The sequence below is a fragment of the Alosa sapidissima genome, chromosome 15, assembly GCF_018492685.1.
Source record: "Alosa sapidissima isolate fAloSap1 chromosome 15, fAloSap1.pri, whole genome shotgun sequence".
Lineage (NCBI taxonomy): Eukaryota > Metazoa > Chordata > Actinopteri > Clupeiformes > Clupeidae > Alosa > Alosa sapidissima.
In genome coordinates, this window is record NC_055971.1 from 13,229,864 (window position 1) to 13,255,514 (window position 25,651).

Genomic DNA, 25,651 nt, shown 5'->3' on the forward strand with positions numbered 1-25,651 from the left:
TTTGCAAATAAAGGCCATGCAAAATTAATGCTATCAATTTCTGACGACTTTAATAGAATGTCACTTGAACAAGAGTCTGTAGCAAGCAATCGCAGACTAATTTCCTCCAGAGACTTGGCTTGCACTGGAATGCATGTCAAAGCCATTAATAGATTAGAGGCCAGCTGCACGGTGAATGCCTGAGCAACGAAATACAGCAATAAAACACAGTCTATGCCCTGAAGTACAGTAGCCACTAATAAGACATCCCTTGGGTTATATAGTATTGCATGTGTGTATACCATATAAACCCATTAGAAGTAGTAGATTCACTGATCAATTGATTGATTAGTGAATTGATTGATGGATTGATTGATTGATTGATTGATTGATTGACCTTATCCTTTATTAATCTGTTGATTAATCTCCTATGGCACCTGATTAACAGAAACAGATGCACAACATCATTTCCTTTAGTCGCGAAAGTTATCCTCTGGGCGGGATCCAGATTCGGAAGCATCCCATTTGGACAACAACACATGCTCATCTTTTCAAATTAAAATCAAGCTTCATTTTTTCTTGTTGGGACAAATTGCAAAAGAGGATTAGCATGCACATTTGCCTAATTCCCGAAAGACGTCTTTGTAATTTTCCCCAGATTATGTTTGTAATCTTCCCACAGGCACATCTGAAGCTGTAAGTGGCTGTGTTAATGTGGCTATTGTAATATATAGTCTTTGGCATGTTCAGTGCTTGGCAGACGAAAGAGTTCACAGAGGGGAGAGATGGTAATGTGTCCCGCTGCCATTTCAACTTGTCACGGGCCACAAGTTAAGTAATGATGGAGCATTATCACAAGACCGTCATTGTTATGTATCATTACAAGTTTTTCATGAAATAGAGCCGTTACATTGGAACCTCTACAATCATACCTTACTCTTGATGAACATCATACCTGATTGATAATTAACATTTAGCCTATGTTTTTTTCTGTTATATTCTATTGCCATCCATAGCAACTAAATTAAAGTATCAAAACTAAATCATGTATAAACCAAATTGATTTGATAAAAGAATGCTAAAACAATTCAGAATAATACTGATAATTATGTTTTAAATATGTTTTCTGCTTTTTTCTACATAATGCATTCCATATCTATGCCTGATTTCCTTCACATTCTTGTCATATTTTACCAACTCAGCAAAATGATCAACTACCCCATACACAGAGAGAGAGAAAGAGTGAAAGAAAGAGAGGGTGAGTAAAAGAGAGAGAGAAAAGGGGAGAGTGGCAGGGCATCCCAGCATGAAATTAGATTTATTGTGCATTCCTCCCTTTTATGCACCACTGGAACCAATACAATGCGCATCAGATAGAATCACACAGAGACAAAAATATTTCATCTCAAAAATACTCCCAAGGATTCCTACCTAAGCCCTCCAAAGAAATTGAACAGAAAGTGTGTTGCAGTAGTGTGCACATAAAGATATTCATTTGACTGCATAACAAACTCAGTTCTCAGCCTCCTTAGTGGCTTACCTTTACATTTGTTTCCTTCAAAGGCCCGATTGAAAGCATCTCAAATCAAGACAAAAGGAAAGCAGAAACAGTGTACCACCATGTTGTGCCACTCTGTGGTTGAAGTATGGGGGAAAAAATGTGTGATCCAAACTCTGTCTCGAAGGAAGAAATGTTTGGGGATTCTGTTTCTGAATGCTCATTCTAATCTCCGTCTACTACTAATAAAAATATATATAGTAAACACAATGCTTAAGATTTGGTGTTTTTATTTAGGACCACTGCTACTTCAATCACTAACACGAAATGAAAAGGCAAGCTGCAGCAAGTCAACTATGCCAATCAGTCATTGTTGAGAAGATGAATATGTGTGGATTGTATCTCGTTGTTTGACATGCATCTTGACTGTAACACATATCTCATCTAGGATAGCATTCATGATGACTATGTCACAGCGCTTGAATAATGCACCACTGCTGTGTAATTCATGTGGGTATACTTCAATTCCACACAGCTCTTGTTTAACTAAGCACTCACTGCATACTGTGAGCCAAGGATAACTACGCATCAAGGGCACACCTACAGAGAAGATGTAGGCATTACCTTTGCCCTCATGCTGTTAAGTAGCACTGAAGGAATCAAAGAATAAGACTGTTAGAAATATCATGCATCTTATGCCTTCATAGGATTTGGACTGCATCGTCAAGGACTCAGGGTCAGCAGTATTTGCCTTTACTGTGATTAGTTTATTGACCAAAGCCTGCAGCTGTCCAGAGATGGTCTCTAAGCATGACCTTTCTCTAACTGTAACTTTCTGTAACTGCCATTGCTGTATACACATTACAAATCTGCAATGCAACATAGAACCATATCTGGAATGAACTCTGTACGTGTGGAGTATATGAAAAATGTAAACAGACAGCAGTTATTCTGACTTAAATCAGCAATTCAAAGCCCTCCCAAATAATTAAAACATCAATGAGACAGACACTGAAGCAGTCACTCGATGTTTGTCCTTGCAAGTTTGCAGGAAGGTTGTTTTTTTTATTTATTTATATACATATTTACATAATAAATAGTAAACAATTAAGAAATAATTTACGGTAACACTTTATTTTAATGTGTCGCTGTTACAGTGTACCTACCTGATTAGGTACAGTGGTACAACCTGTGTAACAACATGTACTATCAGGTACTATCATTGTACTTGCATTATGTATTTGTGGGTACCTACATATAGTTGTTACATTGTAATACTGAGTGCTTTTACAAAACTTTGCCAATTTGCCAAAATTTTCATCAGAGGCAAAGAGCTGACCTGAGACCTGCTGGATGGGGTAAATCTGGTCATGGTAGATTTGATATACAAACCATTCTTAGCTCCGGTCAAGGCCTCATTGTCTTCAGTGTACATGTAACAGCTGTGCTGCTACAACCTTGTTACTCTTTGATACAGTGGAATAAACGTATTAAGTGTACCAGTTAATTACTTACATGTACATATGACATGTATGTTGTGTCTTTGATGTCTTGGAACAGGTCTACTAATTCACATGTACTATGTGGTGTAACAGCAGACACGTTTCAACACATCAATTACACATTACAGGATGCATGACATCATTGACAGGATGTATATAATTTGTACATGTAAGTACTTAACTGGTACACTTTATTTTAATGTGTTTATTCCACTGTATCAAAAGAGTAATAAATGTGTACCGACACAGTTGATACATGTACTACAGTATGTAGGGTAATGGCAGACATGTTCCAAGACACCAATGACACAACATACATGTAATATGTAATTGTAAGTACTTAACTGGTACACTTCATTTTAATGGGTTTATGCCACTGTATCAAAGAGCAATAAATGTGTACCAACACAGTTAATATATGTACTATGTAGTGAATTAGTCGACCTGTTCCAAGACATCGAAGACATAACATACATGTCATATGTACATGTAAGTAATTAACTGGTACACTTAATAGGTTTATTCCACTGTATCAAAGTGTAACAAGGTTGTAGCAGCACAGCTGTTACATGTACTCTGAAGACAATGAGGCCTTGACTGGAGCTAAGAATGGTTTGTATATCAAATCTACCATGACCAGATTTACCCCATCCAGCAGGTCTCAGATCAGCTCTTTGCCTCTGATGAAAATGTAGGCAAATTGGCAAAGTTTTGTAAAAGCACTCAGTATTACAATGTAACAACTATATGTAGGTACCCACAAATACATAATGCAAGTACAATGATAGTATCTGATAGTATATGTTGTTACACAGGTTGTACCACTGTACCTAATCAGGTAGGTACACTGTAACAGTGACACATTAAAATAAAGTGTTACCTAATTTACTAATCTTACTGACAACTGTATGGAGACACAGTGAGAGAATATGGCCAAGAGACACAAATCAAAGAAAAGTGTGTGTAGTGTGTGGTGGTGTTGCAGGTTAAGATGGCAGCAGTATTGGGAATAATTAAAATCAGCATTACATTGGACTTTTTTATTCTCAATGGGACACCTGCTATGAAACATTTGGGAACCACTAATCAAGCCCAAAGAACTCAGTAGGGCATTTCCCTAGTTTAATTTAGTAGTGTAGACCTGGGCGAGTTCATAGTGCGAGTGGAACCACTCTTCACTGATATTCATTTAATATTCCAATTCAATTCAAAGCCCTCCCAAATAATTAACACATCAATGAGACAGACAATGAAGCAGTCACTGTATGTTTGTCCTTGCAAGTTTGCAGGAAGGTTGTTTTTTTATTTATATCAATATTTACATAATAAGTAAACAATTAAGAAATAATTTATTAATCTTACTGACAACTGTATGGAGACACAGTGAGAGAATATGGCCAAGAGACACAAATCAAAGAAAAGTGTGTGTAGTGGGTGGTGGTGTTGCAGGTTAAGATGGCAGCAGTATTAGGAATAATTAAAATCAGCATTACATTGGACTTTTTATTCTCAATGGGACACCTGCTATGAAACATTTGGGAACCACTAATCAAGCCCAAAGAACTCAGTAGGGCATTTCCCTAGTTTAATTTACTAGTGTAAACCTGGGCGAGTTCATAGTGCGAGTGGAACCACTCTTCACTGATATTCATTTAATATTCCCTCCTTTCATTTCCTCATAATTAACAAGATGGAAATGTGCTATGTACAACTGGCAATGACTGGCACCTCTTGGTTTGATCCAGCAATAGTGACTTGTAGCGTTGTTCAAAATGACAACCCTCCTCCTATCTCAACAAGATGTCTGAAACATATGAAGTACAGTAGCCCAGATGCATCTATGCATCTATCTATCTATCTATCTATCTATCTATCTATCTATCTATCTATCTATCTATCTATCTATCTATCTATCATGTCAGCTAAGCAAACCTCACCTATGCTATAGAGTCTTTAATGCGTTTCTTCACTGTAAAGTGTTGTGAGTACTTAGAACAGCACTATATACATGTAATGTGTTACCGATGTTGTTGCCATTCAAAATCTGAAGACACTGATCAGTGTGAGAGCATATTACCAGCTTATATGTAGTAGAGTGATTCATTTTTCCGTTGATTGACTTGACCTATGTTTGATTACTCCATCACTTGTGGCCTATGTGTTTGTGACATTGTGAAAGGCATCTTGGTTTAGTGTTGGGGTAACTGGTTCCAATGTAAAAGTGCCTTAGGAGATGTTTCAAAATCAATGTATTTGTTTCACTGTATAGCAGTGCTCATATTTTCAGAAATTGAGCAAGTGATGGGTGGTAATAATGTTGCCTTCACAACACAGCATGACGTCTGATGACTTTTAATGAGTGGCCGCATTCATTATCAAATGGGATGACGATCCGTAACAAAGCACTTAGTATAAATCCCACACATTGCTTATAATGCATTCAGACATCTACCACTGCTTTTCCGCTACTTTTAATGACCAAGACAGTGACTGGAGATTCTGAGAAAGTCTGTGAGTGCCATGGTGGCCTCATTTGTCAGAGCCTACTAATGTAAGGAGTAATAGAAACAGTATACTGTAGATCCAAGCTCATTCTGTATCACAACACAAGGCTCTCTCTGTCCTTTAAATCTGTTGATCTGCTGTTTGTCTGAATTCTTGCATCACTGAACAAACAAAAATATGTATTTAATCTACCTTTTAACCTATTGTTACTCCACTGAGATCTTCTTACCACCGTTCTTCTTCTTAAAAGCTCCTGGTGTCGGTAAAACTGATGTGTTGGTAAGCTGTGTAAAAGTGCCTGCCCCTTCCTAATTAGCCACCAGCTCAGATGTATTGCTACTGCTTTATTAACTACACCAGGAAAACAAATGTGTCTATTAAAGTGCCGGCCTTTTGTTTGGTACAACCCTGGGAATGGGCACTGCCTATATGTGCAGGCTTGGGTACTTATTTACTCAGAGGAGAAAACAAACAGCACTGTCCAAGACTATTGTTACTAATCACAAGACACATTATTAAATTAATACTAGCAACTTTTTGTTGACACTGTACCCAGGGTTCTAAATTAACACCCGTATTTGATGGTTTACTATTACGTTTTATGTAGTTGAAAGCGTGTCGGGCTTTCCACCCGTTTATTGCGAGACAAGCCAGCTGTGTTCATTCATTCATTGAACGTGCGCTGTACTGTAATGGAAACCTTATTGCGTAGCCAAGTAGCCTAAATTGAGTTATGTTTTAATTATGCATGATTTACTTTTAATTAAATTCATAGGCTGCAATGTCTCGAGTCGCGGCAACAATTGTGTTTAAATGTAGTAGGCTAGCCTAGGCCTACTGCTTCAGCCTCAGAAGGTGTTTGATCACGAAAATGTCGTCATGTTCTGTCAGGATTGCTGCATGTAGGCCTACGCCAAAGAAAAATACAAAATGAACAAAAAGTCTAAGGACTAAGGAACTGAGGGAACTGAGGGAAGAGTTCTGAAGACATGTGATTCAAATGATAGATAGATAGATAGATAGATAGATAGATAGATAGATACATACATACATACTGTAGATAGATAGATAGATAGATAGATAGATAGATAGAAAGAAAAATGTGGCTAGTGGAAATTCTGATTGGCTGGTAACTTTATAAAGTTACAGTACCAGCCACATTGGCTGGTGATCAAAAAAGTTAATTTAGAACCCTGACTGTACTATGCATAATGGCACTTAGTTATACAATGTTGTATCCATGTTTTAAGCATTATGTAAGGCAGTCAGACACTCTTGTACATGCATACCTGCGGAAACTCAGGCGAGCAAGTGCTCCACCAGCCATCATGACCACATTCTACCGAGGCACCATTGAGAGCATCCTCTCCAGCTGTATCGCTGTGTGGGGCGGAAGCTGCACTGAATACAACAGGAAAACCCTGCAGCGCATAGTGAACACAGCTGGAAGGATTATTGGTGCTTCACTCCCCTCCCTGAAGGACATTTACACCACCCACCTCACCCGCAAGGCGACCAAAATTGTGAGTGATGCAAGTCACCCCGCTCACAATCTGTTTGATCTACTGCCCTCTGGGAAGAGGTACAGAAGCCTGCGCTCCCGCACTACCAGACTCACCAACAGCTTCATACACCAAGCTGTAAGGATGCTGAACTCTCTCCCTCCTCTCCCCCCTCCACCCTCAGCTACATAACATCCTGGACATTGGACCCACAATGGCCGCCTGCACTACTCCACTTGCACACTTGCACACTTGTACACTTTACAACTTGTTGTTGTTGTCCTGAAAACACAACACTTCTGCTGCTCTTACATAACTTGCACCACTATGCCACTTTCTTTCTTACTTAGGTCAAACAGAACTACCCAAGCCTTTTATTGGCCTGACTTTGCACTAGTATTTTATTGACTGTCTATGCACAATTTCAACCAAATTTTGCTGCTCTTATTTTTTTTCATTATTATATGTGCCCTCTTATTTACTTTTTTACTTACTTTTTTGTTTACTTGAATGTTATGTTTGTCTGTGGACTTAAATTGGTAAAATATGTCTTGTCTTCACCGTGGGATAGTGAGAAACGTAATTTCGATCTCTTTGTATGTCTGGAACATGTGAAGAAATTGACAATAAAGCTGACTTTGACTTTGACTTTGACTTGACCTGCAAACAAACACACTCCCACACACCCACACACACACACACACACACACATACTGTACACAGAGAGCCATCATCTAGAAGAATACCACCAGGAAGGCACCACGTTTTGTGTGCGCACCACGGCTCCCGCTCTCTAGCACATCTAAGCAAGGGTGCGCTATTTTAAGCATCCCTAACTAATCTTTCCACGCCACCCCTCATTCGCCGCTCGCTGAATCTTCCCTCTCACTCCAACAGTGTGTACTCCAGCGTGTCTGTCGTTTGCCAAGCCAATGTGACAGTCTGTCTGTAAACAACAAGGATAGGAGCCACTATCGACAAGAGTAACGCCCCTTCCTACTACTCCCACCCGTTACCGATTGTGCTCAATATTTCTTATACCCTCCTCTCTCTGGTGTGTGCAGTAAATGATGGCAGTCACTGTCTACACTTTGTCACACCTGTCAAAAGTCACTTAGTTGATGGAGAGGTGTGCGTACACACACACACACAAATGCATACACACACACACACACACACACACAAATAGAGGCATTGCAGAAGGGGAAGAATTGCAGCATACCACTATAAGTCAGTGTGTATGATGGTGGTAGTTTTGGTGTGTGTGTGTGTGTGGGGGGGGGGGGGGGGGTAAATAAATAAACAAACAAACAAAATAAAGCACTACAAAGGCGAGGGAAATGTCAAAGAATACCTTCCGACTGCCAATACAGAAAACAGTGGTAGGGTGGTAGCAGGCACTGCAGCGCTGTGCAATTTGTTTGGCTTCTGCTGTTGGGAATACTCACTGGAGGAGTGGGGGTGTGGGCTGCCTGTTTGTCATTTGAACGGTGCCAGTCTGTTTGAGATGTGCGGTTGCCAGAGGGGTGCGAGAGGGAGAGGAGAGGAGAGGAGAGGAAACGGGATGTTCCGTAATCAAATTATGTGCCCGGGACCCAAGACAAGAAAAATATTAAAGTGGCGTACGCAATGAGATTTGCCAAACTGTCAACCAATCCCCATTCATGAACCCCCCGATAAACTGGGAAGGGATCCCATAAAGGCAGAGACACACTCACTCACGTTGAAGACCAGTAGGTAGCATTTCTTTTCTACCTTCATCTCCATCCAATTCCACCGACACCATTAGCCGTTATGCACTTTGCTTCATTACAGTTATTTTCATTGAAGCTTCCCTAGGTTTAAAAAAAAAAAATCTCAAAAGAAAAAAAAAAAAAAACAACTATGGAGAGAGATTTTCTGCGAGAGTGCTTCATTAGTAGCCTGGAAATCCAGACCCAAATCTAGAAAGATTTAGGATCTGGTTATGAGTAATGAGAATGGCCCAACTCAAGGGGCGGCACCGAACATGCATTTGAAAATATCACTGTACGCAATTGGATAACTACAACCAATGTTTACTGACTGATTCCGGGCTTCAACGCAATTGGATTACACTACGACCAATATTTACTGATTGATTCCGGACTTTGACGTTGCTGCGATGTCATCATCTGTTTAGCTTGCCTCTGGCCTATATCAGATACACCGATGTGATTGGTGCAGCTCGGCTCCAATGGCATGGGTTTTGAGCATCATTGATTGCCAGAGTGACTTGCTGAGCAATTCAAATAGTGCTCTCGCGACAACTGTGGATTTCCAGGGTACTTCATTAGTAGCCCAATTACTGGAACTCTTGAAACATCACACATTTTCCACCATGTCAGAGAAATAAATATATAACTGTAAAAAAAAATCATATTCAGACGGATGCTAGGAATCACTGCTTCGACTAAATGAATAGTTTGTAGTACCTCCTCTGAACTTTTAACTTCTAAAGACTTATATATCATACTTATATAAACATTATAAACAATATCTATCAAGTGAGATGGTCTGTTGTGAGGGTGTCTTTGCCAAAGCAAACTACAGTACCTGTGACTGTGGCTGTCAAGTGTTGATGCATAGGCATCAGTTGACACCTGTTCCTGTGACATTTGCTTACACACACACACACACACACACACACACACACACACACACACACACATACACACACACACACTTAGAATCCATTCATCAGAGATAGACTTGAGTGAGTTCAAGTTCTAGTGAGTTCTCCACTCCTGGCATTGCCCCACTATATTAAAGCAGTACCAAATAGCATATAGGTGCTATCTAAATTAGGCTGTAGGCCTACTCAGTACACTGTGTTTGGTATCTGATTGCATAAGCCTGGTGTCAGGAACCGAGGAAAATATCACCTACAGTACTCTTAAGTTGTCTAATTTGATGTAAACCATGCAAGAGCACGTCACAACAAGAGCTCAGTGAGATTATACTGTAACTAGCTTGTCAACATGAACCAGTAATTATTTCTCAGACATCAAATGGCAGATAGTCAAAGATTGCAAGAGTGGGGAGAGAGTGAGAGAGGCAGGCAGAATGGGCAGAGAAACAGATAGAGAAGGGATGGACTGACCACTGGCCGGACTGACAACAGACAATTGTGCTGGCCTATAAGGGTTATGAGAAGTCTGAAATAACCTGGAATAACCTACCGGCTCAACGCGTTGCACACTGTCAAAATAAAAAATAAACGGTCATATAGGAGGATACTGTTTGTGGCATGTGGATAAGTCCATACCTTTATACTACTGTATATGTTTTTGAACCCGCATCCAGCCTTTTCTAAGAGTTTAGATTTGTGAGATTGTGTGATTTTTTTTCGTACATATACTGTATGATCTCTTCCCCTTGAGGCACTCCACCTTCCCAAGAACAGGAAAGACAAGAGAGACACACACATGAGTAGTTGTCTGGTCACTGAGTCACAGATTCCTGAACTCTTCTCCACATGAAACGATTTCATAACAGACTAGCTGCAGAACCAGAGACAGAACTACAGGGAGAATTGTTCTTTCTATGCTTTCTTTTCTGCTGCATTTTGATTCCCTCTCTGTACATTGTGAATTTCTGGGTAATATCTTTCACTTAATTACATTTGCTGTTATTCAGTTATAGCAATACTCTTTATTCCAGCTTAGAGCAGAGGGAGGGTACTACTGAACTCACATCCTTTAGGGGCTGTTCGCACCTTGCTCTAGCAGTTGCACTCTGATTCATGGAGGAGGATTCCTAGTTCCTCAAAGAACCTTTTGAACTTTGAGCCAAAAAAATGACACTAGACACATCCAATTATCCATGAGTGCACTTAAACTCTTAAAGCAATCAAAAGAGGAGCTGTATTATTCATTTTATCTTTTAAATATATATCTGGAGTAAAGGGGGGGGGGGGGGGGGGGTTGGTGAATGTGTGTGTTGCCATTTTTCCAACATGCCTGCTTCCACACACTTTGGGCCCTCTGCATTATTGATCAATCTCAAAGATAACATTAAGGGCAGACCTGTGAATTCCGTCTCCACAGTGGAAGAATGGCGCATTTCAGGGGCCACTTAAAGGCCTGTAAACACACTATTGCTCAGTGGAGGCTCCGTTCATAATGCACGAGGTGGGGTGTGAGGAAGGGGACTGGCGACACGAGCGATCGTGGAATGGGGCCATGGTATGAAATGTTAAAGAAGGAGAAGGAGGAAGAAGATGAGGAAGATGTTTCCTTTAGTGGTCTCTGGCATTGTGGTGAAACATAATGTGGAAGTGTCAACAACATGGCAACTAGGGACTGTTTTCTTTGTGTGTGGTTGTGGTTATTGTTGTCCACAGGGGCAGAAGTCACGGAGTACCAGCAAAACAAGCTTCAGGCTTGCCCTTCAGACTTTAGACAGTTGTTAATAATTCAGTGAAAAGTTAGACTTATTTATTTTCTTCAACAGAAATATTTAAAGAAGAACACAACAATCAGTCAATCAACAATCAATCAACAGATCAGACATATGATGGTATGACTGATGTTATTCTCCTCCTGCTCCTCCTCCTCATGATGGTGATGATCATCATCATCATCATCATCATCACCATCATTATCACCATCATCATCATGGTCAAGGTTTTTCGCTACTGTGTCCGCACTAATTGTGAAACGTGGCCCCAGCGGTACTGAGCCGTAGGAGACAGCCGGAGGGGAAGCGAGGGCTCTGCCATCAGGAAGAGAGGCATTGGAGGGAAGAGCTTTTGTTTTCCTCTCCCAGCCATTATTTCCAAGCTTTGCAGACACACACACACACACACACACACACACACACACACACACACACATACACATACATACACATACATACACACAGGCACTCTCTTCACACAGAGTTGCTTGGTTCTGGAGGGCTCTCATAAATATGTATAATCATAGCAGTCGCATCCCTCTCTCCCTCCCTCTCTCTCTCTGTCTTGCCTGCTAAATCTAAATGATTTGGCCTTGGCACGTGCAAGGAGCCTGCACTCTGCTTATATATATTTACACACTGCCATGATAATCTAAGGTTATTCTTTTCCCTCTGGCGTCACCTTCTCTGTCTTTATATTCCTCTGCATTTTGCACGTGTGTGTGTGTGTGAAAGTGTGTGAAAGTGTGCATATGTGTGTGTATGCAAGTAGTGTGTGTGTGTGTGGGGGGGGGGGGCGTCAGTGAGTGGCGAATGTGATTTATAAATTAAACATCACAAGAGTCTAGAGGGTTGGGAGGCTGGTACAGACGCAGGAGCGCGAGCTGCTCTGTAAAAACAGCATGCGCCTTCGCTGCCATTTTGAAGGCGTCCGCTCACAGAGGACAGAACAAAAAACAGAACAAATGTGTCCAGCCAGCCGGGGCCCACGGTCGGCGTGCACAGGTGAGCCAATGAGAGAGCGTCTGAATAATTAATGGCCTTCTCTCACAGCATCGCCTCACAACGATTCAGGGACGTTGCCACTGCTCATGTGAGGGTGGGGAAAAAAGAGCTAGGGGAAGATAGAGAGAGAAAGAAAGAAAGAAAGAAAGAAAGAAAAAGACAGAAAGACAAATGTGCCTTATGGAAATAAGCTCTAACAAATATAATCTAACAAGGCTAATCTAATCACATATGAATCTTCAAGCTTCACTTCTTTTCTTTTCCACTAGACTTTCCACCACAGTGTCAGAGCAAAGCCAATCTGGCCTGGCCTACAATAATGCCAGACTTACAGTACACATATGGATTACTATTCCTATGCTTTCATGGCAGAGTGTGCAGCAGGAGGGGACGGGTGGTGGTGGGTGGTGGTGGTGGTGGGTGGGGTTGTACAGCATGCTCTGCCAGGCTGTATGCACAGATCACTTGCATCAAAATTAGATAGAGCAAGGCTTTCGCTTCTAAAAGTGCATTCAAAATGAAAGTAGCATGGCATCAACAGTCCATTACGGCATTCAAAAAACACAAATGCCTCGGTGTGCTGTGGGATCCTGGGAACAGTACTAATGCACTATAATGGAGGCCGAACGCTCAGCTTCCTCTGAATACACAGTGACGTCTCTATGGCTGCATGCAATGTGATCACCAGGGCTTAGTCCGCCATTGAAATACAAAGAGTGCAGAAGCACATACAGTATACACACCCACACACAGGGGAAACGGGCAAGGTTGTCAGTAGCCTAGATACTCAACCATTACATGATGAAAGATCGACTTTCCAGTATTTGCAGTCACTTGCATGATGCATAACTGAAAGTATGTTTGCAACACAGCATACTAATCTATATGAAAGTATGTTTGCAACGCAACACTAATCTAGCTTCCTTGTGTCCATTGAATATATTTGTATACTGTATTTATCTATATGTATATAATGGTGAGCTGCCATTCTGCTGCCAACTGTCCATGATATTCATATAGAGACTCAGATTAGATGTTATCCCACTTCCCCAACAGGACGCCACTCGAGGACCTATTATGACATTGCTGACGGTTGATTAATCTTTATTGCTGAGGGATCGTGCTCAGCGAATCGACTGACAGTGTTTTAACCCCTCTCAGGTCCAGTCACTGATCTCCAGCAAGAGAGAGTAGAAGATAGTGTAGTGTGCTAGGGATTGCATCGTGCTGTTGGTCCCTTAATACACTGAGAATGGCACAGTTGTGTTGCTATAGTTCGGAATAATACGATTATGCCAGAGTGTTTTACTGTTTGTTTTTTTGTCTGTGTACATTTGATGTTGGATGTCTTCGTTTAGCAACACCAGTGTTAGCATACATGCCTACCATATGTGTGTGTGTGTCATGTCTGTCAAGAAGAGATGATGTCTCTGAATCTGGGTGTGTTGTCGTAGCATGACAATGGCGTGCCCATGCAGAACATGTGGTATGAGACCCTTAAGTGTGCATTCATTATGGGCGACTCGCCGACTCCAATCTTCTGGGTTACCACATCACAACGAATTGAAAATGGATGCATCATTTTGGGTTGATAAACCTACTGCAACAGCGTAGAATTGGACGTCATTTTATCAGCCATCATAAAGAGTTATGTCTGGATAAAACAATATTCTTTGTAACAATAACAGTGGCTATAGTGGTGCCAATCACTGAACAAGCCTACCCCAAAAAGCATTTAGTGATCGCAATGACACATTCTGACTCAGCTGTTTCATCTTATCTCCCCCTCGGTGATACTGTATGGATTCTGTGTTTTTCCACTCTTAATGACTCGCTTTAGGAAGATGAATATTAGCCGAGATTAATCATTGTGCAGTAGCACATCACCATAATTAATGCCTTCTATCTTTCTCCTTCTAAATAAGGACTCCCAGTTGAGTGGGTGCCTCAGTTGGGGGTCCATCTCTGGGGGAGGGGGAGTGAGACAGCACATGCAAACAACACACTCATGCTTCCTTCCTGTTAATTCTGCTATCAGTGCAGTTATCGTTGGGTCTACCCAAACAATATAGGGTCATTCCACGTCAATTCAACCAGGGCCCACGCACTTAGGTCTCAAAAAATTCTGAAAAAATTACCAGGTGTACCTATGTTACCCAGGAGACACAAATTTTGCATGCTGGTACATAAATAGGAATAGTATGTAGCAAAATCGTCACATTTGGTCTGGATAATCCTGCATGGTCATAGCTGTCCCTCAAAGTTGATACAAATTTTATTGGAATTTTTGGCTGGGCTCTGTTTAAGCCTTCCGAAGACATATTTGTACTCAACATAGGCTCTTGATTTATTTTCCTTACTGAGATAAGTAGAAACACTCTTACAAAAAACAATGAACAGAAAATAAATTCCTTCAGGGTCTGAACAGCAGACTTCTAAAAAGTCTAAAAAATCAAAGTGCGTGGGCCCTGGTTGAACTGACGTGAAATGACCCTATAAGCACTACTTTAGGACTGTGCTTAGTAATATATTACAGTAATAAAAATAATCTGTCATATGGTCATTCTTATAGGCCTTCTTTTGGATCTTATTTTAAAGGTATCGGTTGGTGTGTAGTCTAATTGGTGTATATAGTCTGAAAAATAATATCAATGTCATGGCTTTCATTCTGTTGCAGTTTGTGCAAACATTACTTTTCTAAAACACACATTTTTAGACCGCGGCAATATTTAATCCATGAGAAGAGCATTAAATATGAAAGCTGTGTTGCCACTTCGCTGCATGTGTGCTAAAAAAGGAGTCACTACAGTATATAGCTTCAAACAACACTGCAACACTTACCATTTCGCCAGGTATTTTTAGAAGGGAGGATGACTGCAACGATTTAATGAATGCTCCTTCTCATCAGCCCCAGGTAGACGCCAATGAGACCTGATGACAGCCTGTCAACACTTCTTTTGTTATTCAATTATAAGACCTTGCAGCAATGACTACTTGTCTGCAAATATAACTCTGACCTTTGTAGTCATACTTTTTACAAACAGCCTGCAGCTGGACACCAAAAACTTGTGGGATTGGTATAAATGACTGTATTCTTTAGTGAGTTAGTGAGACACCAAAAACTTGTGGGATTGGTATACTGTAAATGACTGTATGCTTTAGTGAGTTTGCAAAGCCAGAGAGTCAAGCAGCTGGATCAAATATCACTAACCTGTCAGTGAACTATAACACAACAACCGCCTGCCTGGTACATGTCTTAAAGTAAGGTCCCAGTATACATGTAAATATAAGTCTAAGTATATATACTCTTTTGATCCCGTGAGGGAAATTTTGTCTCTGCATTTATCCCAATCCGTGAATTAGTGAAACACACTCAGCACACAGTGAACACACAGTGAAGTGAAGCACACACTAATCCCGACGCAGCTGCCTGCTACAGCGGTGCTTGGGGAGCAGTGAGGGGTTAGGTGCCTTGTTCAAGGGCACTTCAGCCGTTCGGAGTTCGAACTGGCAACCCTCCAGTTACAAGGCCGAAGCGCTAACCAGTAGGCTACGGCTACCCTTATGTCCCCAAGTACCCGAGGACTTTTTTTGTCATTCCGAATAAACTATTCTGATTGAAAAATGTGTGCCGTCTCTTTACATGGGGTACGTTCTATTCCAATCAGGTGCTCTCAAGCGCTTTAGAATCTTTGACCGGAATAGCCGTTGTGCCTACTAGTCCATGAAAAGATACATCAGGGATTCTGATTGACTCCATACATGGCTGTTCAATTGGAATATGAATGAAATACACCACCTCTTTTATTCTGATTGGATCAGACATTTTTATTCTGATTGAGGTGTTTAGAATTTGTATTCCAATTGAGCCATTATTCCGTTTCTAATCGGATTAAAAGTGTCTATGTAAACTTGGCTATTGATGTACTGTGCTTGAAACATCCCCCTTTTCTTCACTTTTGGACACACTGGTCTCCCTTAGAACCATCCTCCAACATGCAGAACAGTCTGATAGACTTTTAAGGGTCGCGTGAAAAATTACGCTAAAGAGGTGCCAGTACATCAAAAATGGACAAGAATGGTTAAATATTTTTTATTTCAGTTTTACACTGTGTTGCTTTAACAACATGGTATGAGCAGATAGCTGACAAGCATGTCCTCTCCATGCTGATACTATGCACCTGGCTTTAACATTACTACTACATTACTGAGACAATGGACGAGACACGCACGCATCATCAGTGCGTTAATACGTCATACATGCATGTACATCATTGACGCATTACACACAATTACTGTATGTGTTCCCACTCAGCTGATGAGACACTTAAGAATAGTGGGGCACATTCTGTGCAGACTGAGCTTCATGGAAGTATCATTTCATACCAATGTAGTCACCAAGGTAGTTTCCTAGTTCCTGAGCATAAAAAACAACGGTGCATATATAACAAAATATACTACCAGGTTCAATAAATGAATATGGCCTGTGAACATTGCCTGTAATGTTCATCTATCAAGATTTTGCATTCTGTGTAATTTACAGCTCATATATAAACCCTCTGTCCAGAACACATCACATGGGTAACAAATGCTTCTATAGAAAGTGACTTGCACTGCATGGAAACTGCATGAAAAACATAGGCCTACCTTTAAATTAGTAGTTGTACTCCACAGAAATCAAACCCATGACTATACTGCCATTTATTCTAATATTCTACTAGTTCAGCAATAGGAAATGTTTTTGTACCCGCGTGGGTGGTTTTCTGTGATTGACAGCTTGAAAAACCTGCATTATAATGATTAAATCCAGTTATTTACAATTCAATAGAGTCCTGAACAAATTGCACTACGAGTGACACATCTCGTGCTGATTGCATTCTTTGGGTAATGCGTGGGGGCTTCATTTGCAGCAGAGTGTGATGGGCCTGAAGCCTAAGCTGTCTGTTTACTAGGAGATACCGGGAGGCTTTTGTCAGGAGTCTGAAATGCACTTTAAAGTTTCCGGTGGCCTGTAAATGAAAACAATTAATAAATGATCTGCATTTGTGTTTAACACCTGTCACCACTGCCCTGTGAACACATGGGGGGACTGCGACGGTTGGGGTTGGAGGGAGGAGGTTGTGGAGTTGGGGGGGGGGCTGATATGCAAAGACAAATCAACAAGCAAATTCCATTAGGTTTCCCAAGGGGATTCAGGTGTTGTGTCTTGGTGTTTAAAAGAGATTGTTGTTAGGCAGACAGCGAATGACTAAAAAAACACACACACAACTTGTGTGTGTGTGTGTGTGTGTTTGTTAGTGTGTGTCTGTGCGCGATCTTCTTGAGGCTTAAACAGGATGTCAGGCGGGGCGTCAGACAAACTCATTTAATGCACACCATTCATCACCGGAGCGAAATCACTTCCACCACCAGAAAGGTCAAATGTGGCGATACCCTTTTAAATGACCAGCTTAGCCGCTCCAGGGTTTATCTTAATAAAAAATCATGCTGAGGATGCAAGAGCTTGTCACTGCTTCCAAGCAGTTTCAATCTAGGCTGTAGAGAGAAAAAGAGAATGAGAGAGAGAGAGAGATTGAAAGAAAGCCAGAGCAATTGAAAGAGGGAGAGAGAAAGCCTTTTCACCTGCCTCATTCAAATAGCAAATGCACACAGCCCCATTCTTTCACCCTATTGATTTGACAATTTGCTGCTCATCTTGTTGCAATAATGCACAATGGGCCTTTAAATGTTTGATTCAAAATGACACCTTTTGTGTTGGCACTCCTGCCGAGCACCCCTTTGTCTCTGAATACAGGGCCGATTGAGAGTGTTAATTTTCTATTTAGAATCGGGTACGTAAAAAGTCTATCTGCTCTCTCAAATGCCCGACACACACACTCCCCTCAACCTCTGTCCTGTAATCTCTACCAGCCATACGTTCGCAGGTGGCAATCACTGGTTCTGACTGCACTATTACACTGATGTAAAGAATCTACCGTATTCACAGGCATTTAATTTTGAGGAAAATAAACAAAGGACCTGTAGGAAATTTACAAAAAGCTTTAGAAATTCATAAGCCCCTGTGTCCCTATTTAAGTTTGTTTGTATATGTGAATGCTTTCATAAGCCTCTGAGAAATGCCGCCCCCTACACGCTTTCATGTGCTTTTATATGCCCAGATAAAATGGCTAACATCCAAGCATGAGCAAACAACCTGTGAAATGCATATCACATGACCACAGTGCCATTCAAGAGCTAAACGAAGGCAGTTCTGTTAAAGCTAATCGTTTTAAACCTTGGTGGTGAGTTGGCTTCCGACTGAAACAAACCTTATTCACTGTGTTCTTCATTGGTCTCCACTGGGTGGGTGACTGAGGAGATGGAGATTAGTGTCGACACTGATGTATGGAGACACATCACTGCTGCTTTCCCTGCTCTGCTACCACTGTATATCTCTCTCTATCACTGTAAACAATCCATGTAATAAAACAACAAATACGGTCAAAACAAACAAAAACTTTCGTGAATGACCCGTGTCCTCTCTGGCTACTACTGGCACGCACAAGAGGCGTTTGGAAAACAATCTGGGGTGAACTGCTGACTCGGGCACAATAGGCTGGACTCAGCCGTAACTAGCACTCTCCTGACAGGTCTGAAGCCAAGTTTTTGGAGCGGGATCTCATTACTGCCAGGTAAATAAGGGCAAAGTGACTTAATGCTCACTTAATGCCCCTGCAAGCACCCATGACTAAACTGCTTATGAGCTGTGAGTGCTGCCATACATACAGATGAAGCACGGCTTTAGGGGTTGAGAGAAGTGCAAGGGAGTGACAGAGAGAGAGAGAGAGAGAGAGAGAGAGAGATAGAGAGAGAGAGAGATAGAAAGAGAGGTAAGGAGTGAGGGGAGAAAGACAGCCTGAAGGGACGGTCTTTGGACATGGTGGTGATTATTAATAACACAACAGATGTCTTTTGACCAACTGTGGGCAAACTGGTGTGACTTTGTTTGACCAACTTAGTGTTTAATAGCACAGCGAAAATGCTGTTCTGACTGCATGCTGTAGGTAAAGTACCATAATGAGTATTGTGTTTACTGCTTTACTAGCCACATTTACAGCCACAGCATTTCGGACAATTGACTATTTTCGCAAAGGTTGGCCTAGCACTATTAGTTATTTTCTTACAACTCTTCCACTTTATCTCATTTACAGTTGCTTGACGACTGAGTCTGAAGCTTCAACAGAGAATTACTCAAGCCTTACTGTATATAGAAGATCCATACCTGACATAGTGTAACTGAACTGTTAAACCGAAATGATAAACAACAGTACTACTGAAATACTCCACTGCGAATGGAACCTGGTGTGTGAGGCATAACCACTGTGCAAACAGACCTAATATAACAACATAGCCAAATGGATCAAATAGATAATACTTTTTTTAATAATAATAATTTTAGGGCAGCCGTGGCCTACTGGTTAGCACTTCGGACCTGTAACCGGAGGGCTTGATGCAGGCAGCTCACTGCGCCGGGATTAGTGTTTGCTTCACCTCACTGTGTGTACACTGTGCTGTGTGTGTTTCACTAATTCACAGATTGGGATAAATGCAGAGACCAAATTTCCCTCACGGGATCAAAAGAGTATATATACTTATATACTTATACTTATACTTATACATTGTCTTTCCGTAATCTAAATGAGAAAACATGTCACTGTTTTCGTAGGATCTACCTCAGCACTCACCCTGAGAAGCCAAGATAGACATTGATTGGGAAGGCATCAAGAGAGTTATGAAGAGCAGTGAATAATTAAAACGGTGTCTGGGAAGTTTAAAGGCATCTGTCCTCACATAGAGACATGTCAGCTAGACAGTCATCAGTTTAAAGCAATCAGTCAGCCAAGCAACAAAAGAGTGCAATAAAGGAATAAAGTTTGCCTTTCTCCTCTTCACCAATTAACTCAATTAAAAGTTGCTTACTTTATAACATCAATCATTAAATTTGTGGAAAACCTACTAGAAATGCAGTCACTGCTTATAGGGAATACTATGTAATAACATGCCCATTTTTAATGTATGCTTTCGTAAATAACTACTTTTGCTTACATCAGTGGCGCCGCCAGGCGTAATCCTGTACGCACTGTGCGTATAATTTTTCAACGCTTTATTAAGACAGTACACAATCTATTTTTATTGTTGTAATATTGAATGATTTTCATGAATAAAGCGTTGAAAAATTATACGCACAGTGCGTACAGGATTACGCCTGGCGGCGCCACTGATGTAAGCAAAAGTAGTTATTTACGAAAGCATACCTTAAAAATGGGCATGTTATTACTACTTTTGCTTACATCAGTGGTAACCATAGTTCATAACCGTATCTCTCAGACAAGAAAAATGGGTAACACTTTATTTTAATGTGTCGCTGTTACAGTGTACCTACCTAATTAGGTACAGTGGTACAACCTGTGTAACAACATGTACTATCAGGTACTATCATTGTACTTGCATTATGTATTTGTGGGTACCTACATATAGTTGTTACATTGTAATACTGAGTGCTTTTACAAAACTTTGCCAATTTGTCTAAATTTTCATCAGAGACAAAGAGCTGACCTGAGACCTGCTGGATGGGGTAAATCTGGTCATGATAGATATACAAACCATTCTTAGCTCCAACCTGTGCTGCTACAACCTTGTTACTCTTTGATACAGTGGAATAAAGTGTACCAGTTAATTACTTACATGTACATATGACATGTATGTTGTGTTGAGTCTTCGATATCTTGGAACAGGTCTACTAATTCACTACATAGTACATATATCAACTGTGTTGGTACACATTTATTACTATTTTGATACAGTGGAATAAACCCATTAAAATAAAGTGTACCCGTTAAGTACTTACAATTACATATTATATACATCCTGTCAATGATGTCATGCATCCTGTAATTGATGTGTTGAAACGTGTCTGCTGTTACACCACACAGTACATGTGAATTAGTAGACCTGTTCCAAGACATCGAAGACATAACATACATGTCATATGTACATGTAAGTAATTAACTGGTACACTTAATAGGTTTATTCCACTGTATCAAAGAGTAACAAGGTTGTAGCAGCACAGCTGTTACATGTACACTGAAGACAATGAGGCCTTGACTGGAGCTAAGAATGATTTGTATATCAAATCTATCATGACCAGATTTACCCCATCCAGCAGGTCTCAGGTCAGCTCTTTGCCTCTGATGAAAATTTAGACAAATTGGCAAAGTTTTGTAAAAGCACTCAGTATTACAATGTAACAACTATATGTAGGTACCCACAAATACATAATGCAAGTACAATGATAGTACCTGATAGTACATGTTGTTACACAGGTTGTACCACTGTACCTAATTAGGTAGGTACACTGTAACAGCGACACATTAAAATAAAGTGTTACCGAAAAATGTCAGGCCAATCAGCGAGACGGGAAGACAAAACCGAAACTTACTGGATTGAACAGAAACAGCAACACCTGCAAATATCAAAAATGCAGTTGGAAAAATACAGAAATGTATGTTCAGCAAAGGTAGACCCACATACATTGTTTCCTGACTGTTGATGCTGTTTATTGTCAGTTTGTAAAGTTTAGGCTAAGTAGGAAGTAATCTCTGATCAATGTGATTGGTAAGGCTGGACCAATGATTTTAAAGTTAGTGCTGGTCGGGATGCAAGTGTTGCAAATGTTTCCCAAACGAGAGTCACCAGACTCTATTCACTTTGTGTAAGTGTCAAGTCAGCCATGCCATAAAAGAAAGAAAGGACGAAAGAAAGGACGAAAGAAAGAAAAAAAGCCTTGCAGTTCTCTTCCAACTAACTCAATTACATGCTGTTTACATTATGTAATACAAGTAGTTAGATCAACTGGAAAATCATCCACTTTTTCCCAGATGCTATTCTCAGATTGTTTGGTGTGAGGGAAAGCAAGATGTGGAGGGTGTGGAGTGGAGCTTTTAGCATGTGGATTCCCTGAGGTCATGACAACATGGCAGGTAGTGACACCAGTTGTTTAACAGCAACGGCGCCGTGACAGCAAAAGTTGGCTTACGTGGTCCAGCCTGGCCCGACCCAGTCCAGTCGAGGAGGCGCCAAGCTCGCCCAGGGCATATTAAAAACCACGGCCTTGTCCATTTTTGGGATGATTACCCACGAATGCACAGCACGGCAATGAGGAGGGATGGACCAGGAGATAGAGAGAAATAGAGAAAGAGAGAAAGAGACAGGGAGAGAGAAAGAGAGAGAGAGAGGTGTTGGAGGAGAAGGAGTGCAGTGCACTAATCCCTTCTTTTGGAAAATGATCATCTGTCTGGGCCTTGAGCGGCGGCTGCGATCGATGGAGGAGCGCTTCGCCGGCTTGTTTGGGAGCTGAGTGTACACAAGAGCGGCACATTACTGATACTCATCTGCCCGGGTTTCCTATTTATGGGCTCGATATGTCATCCATGACAGACCCTCATGAAGCATGGCTCATCTCTCTCTCTCTCCTCTCCTCTCTCTCTCTCTCTCTCTTCTTTCTCTGCTCGGAGAAGTGGATTAATGCACAAGCAAGCCGCTCTTCCTCCTGCGTAATTATTTCCCAAGCAAATCCCCCCTCCTTCCTCCTCCTCCGGCTCCTCCTAGTGCACCCCCCCCCCCCTCCCCCCCGCACCCCTCCGCACCCCTCAAGCATCCATTACACTCCTCCGTCAAAGCTCTTGGGTGTAGGGGGTTGGGTAAAGGGGGTTGGTGGTGGTGGGGGGGGGGGGGGGGGGGGGGGGCAACATGGCGCTCAGCATTTGCCTCAGAGGTTTATCAATCTATCAGCCATGTGTGTGCCTGGGAGATGTAGTCTCTGCTCCCCCGCGGGTACCTTGTAGTTCATCAACGGAGACACCCCATCCCCTCTCCATCACACAAACACACACACACACACACACACACACACACACAGAGACACACACCCTCCCCTCCCAAACACCACCACCACTCCCATTCGCGTTGATAAGAAATTAGCACTGCAGGAGCAGCACCGCGACGCTGGGAGAGCCGCGGCTCATGAAGGGGAGACAATGGGATCGCTTCAGATTATAGCCTGGGCTTCCCGCCGCGGGCAATCCAGACACACGCAGCGATTAACACCAGCGCAACAACGGTCACCATTGAAGATAATGGAGCGGCAGAAAACGGCGCACACTCAGAGCACAGCAACAGGGGGCGCCGCAGTTGACACGAGGTTACCTTTTAATGTGTGCCAGACCCCCCCTCCCCATTGTCCTTTTCAGAGTGTCATTTTCAGCTTTGGGGCACCACGGGTATAATAGCCAGTGCTAGCTGTTGCTGCATTCCGCCGATACTGGATTTGTTTACCCAACTTTTATAAATCTAATCTAATATATCTTGTGTTTCTTGCTCCCAAAGTATTGTGATGGATAGTATTCAATTAAGTAATTATTTAAGTATCAACCATTAAAAGATGTGGGAGCGACCATATCAAGGATGTGCCAGTAACATGAGCTATATTTAGCATCAAAGGCATGAAAAGCAAACACAGAGCTTCACTCACCAGTTCTGCCCGATTGTTGTCTCTCTCGGCTTCCCAGTGTTGAGCCAAACAGTGTCTGCATGAGGGAAAAAATAGACATCAATAAACATCTGTGGTCTAACTTTGTAACCATATGTATCCACACGCCATTTATTCTTGTTCATTTCTGTATTTGCTTTGCTTTGCTAGAGGATTGAAAGTAGCATTATTAAAGGTGCTCTAAGCGATGCCACGCATTTTTTAGGCTAAAACATTTTTTGTCACTTACAGCAAACATCACCTCACCCAGCTGCCTGTGTCCTGAATACACTGTTAAAAAATGTGATCTCTGTGGACAGCCCAGGCTCCAAAAACGGCAAAAAAAAAACAACCTGGGCAAACCTAGCCCATAAAAACATAACAAACTGTTCCAGCAAATCACAGACGAGATGCTCATTTAGGAGAATTTCAATTGCACGAGAGGGAAGGGGAGGAAGTAGCGAGCTAGCTCTCTCTGTTATGTTTGAATGTCAACAGAAGTGACGTTACCCAGCATCGCTTAGAGCACCTTTAAATCTCGCATTAGTTGTTAATTCATTTCATTTGCAATTCAAATGAAGTAGACTAGTTAAAAAAAACACAATAGTCTGGATTAAGCTTGGCACAAATGCCATAGGTCACCAAGTGCACACACCATGAGGATATTCAAACAAATATATTCCTTGTTCTTGTGTGTGTTTTAACAATGTTTGGTCGTGGTCCCTAAGAATGACTTTATCCTCCCTCTCCTATCTGTGACTGAGAGATTGCGTTTAGCAAAGCCCTGCATGGATCCTCCTCAGTCACTCTTAATGGCCGAGGCAGCCATCTTGATTAGCATCTTCTGTGGCCTCTTATCAGCACCTGCCATATTACAAAGGGGCCTGTGACCAATCTGCCCGGATCCAGTCACATCCACATTAACTGACAACAACGCTATCTGATTAAACAGAAGGAGCACCTCTGAAACTCAGAGAAGAGACACTGAAGACCGCAGGGGGAGAGAAAAGAAAAGACCATTACTGTAGGCGATTGAGTACTAAAGATGTTACGAGAAATAAAGACAGCATTGTTTAACTTTGATGCTTGCTAACACCTGCTTTTACAATATGCTTAGGCCTTGTTGTAAGTAAACAAAAACATGTTTAAATAATTTGCATTGTTGAGGGATGGATGTGCAAAAAGGTGCCAGAGCATCATAGGATTTGAATGGCAGCCATTGTGGAGATGAATTTAGTGAGCTTTATGTATGCATGGTTTGCCTCCTAATGAGGCCCTTTCAGAGAGCTTTCCCATTCAGCATTTAGAGCAGCATGGGCTTTGCATCATTTGTGCAAAGGGAGTGAGCAATGAGAGCGGGAGGAATAGGACGAGATAGAGACAGGGAAAGAGGGAAGGAGAGAGGGACATAGATCGATAGGGAGGGAGAGAGAGAGGGAGGGAAAGAGGGAGGGAGAAAGTGAGAGGGAGAGAGAGAAAGAGAGGGAGAGAGGAAGGAAGAGAGAGGGAGGAAGAGAGAAAGAGAGAGTGATGGTAAAAGACAGGAAGGCAGCAAAAGATTATGCCTCTCTATTATGAGAGGTCAGGAAAGTTCACTGGATTTTTAATCTAAAAAGAAATCCAGTTTTCCTCAGACAGGAAAATAAAACACCATTTTTCCCTCTCCCAGTCTTGC

At 41.6% G+C, this 25,651-nt stretch overlaps 1 protein-coding gene across 1 annotated transcript in view; it reads right to left on the bottom strand.

Moving 5' to 3' along the window:
• Positions 1 to 25,651, bottom strand: part of lrfn1 (leucine rich repeat and fibronectin type III domain containing 1) — a 119,598-nt gene that overhangs the window by 50,281 nt on the left and 43,666 nt on the right. Inside the window, exon 2 of the mRNA XM_042064519.1 lies at positions 23,980 to 24,034. The gene's annotated coding sequence lies outside the window, so the exon portion shown is untranslated. The remainder of the gene's footprint in view (positions 1 to 23,979; positions 24,035 to 25,651) is intronic.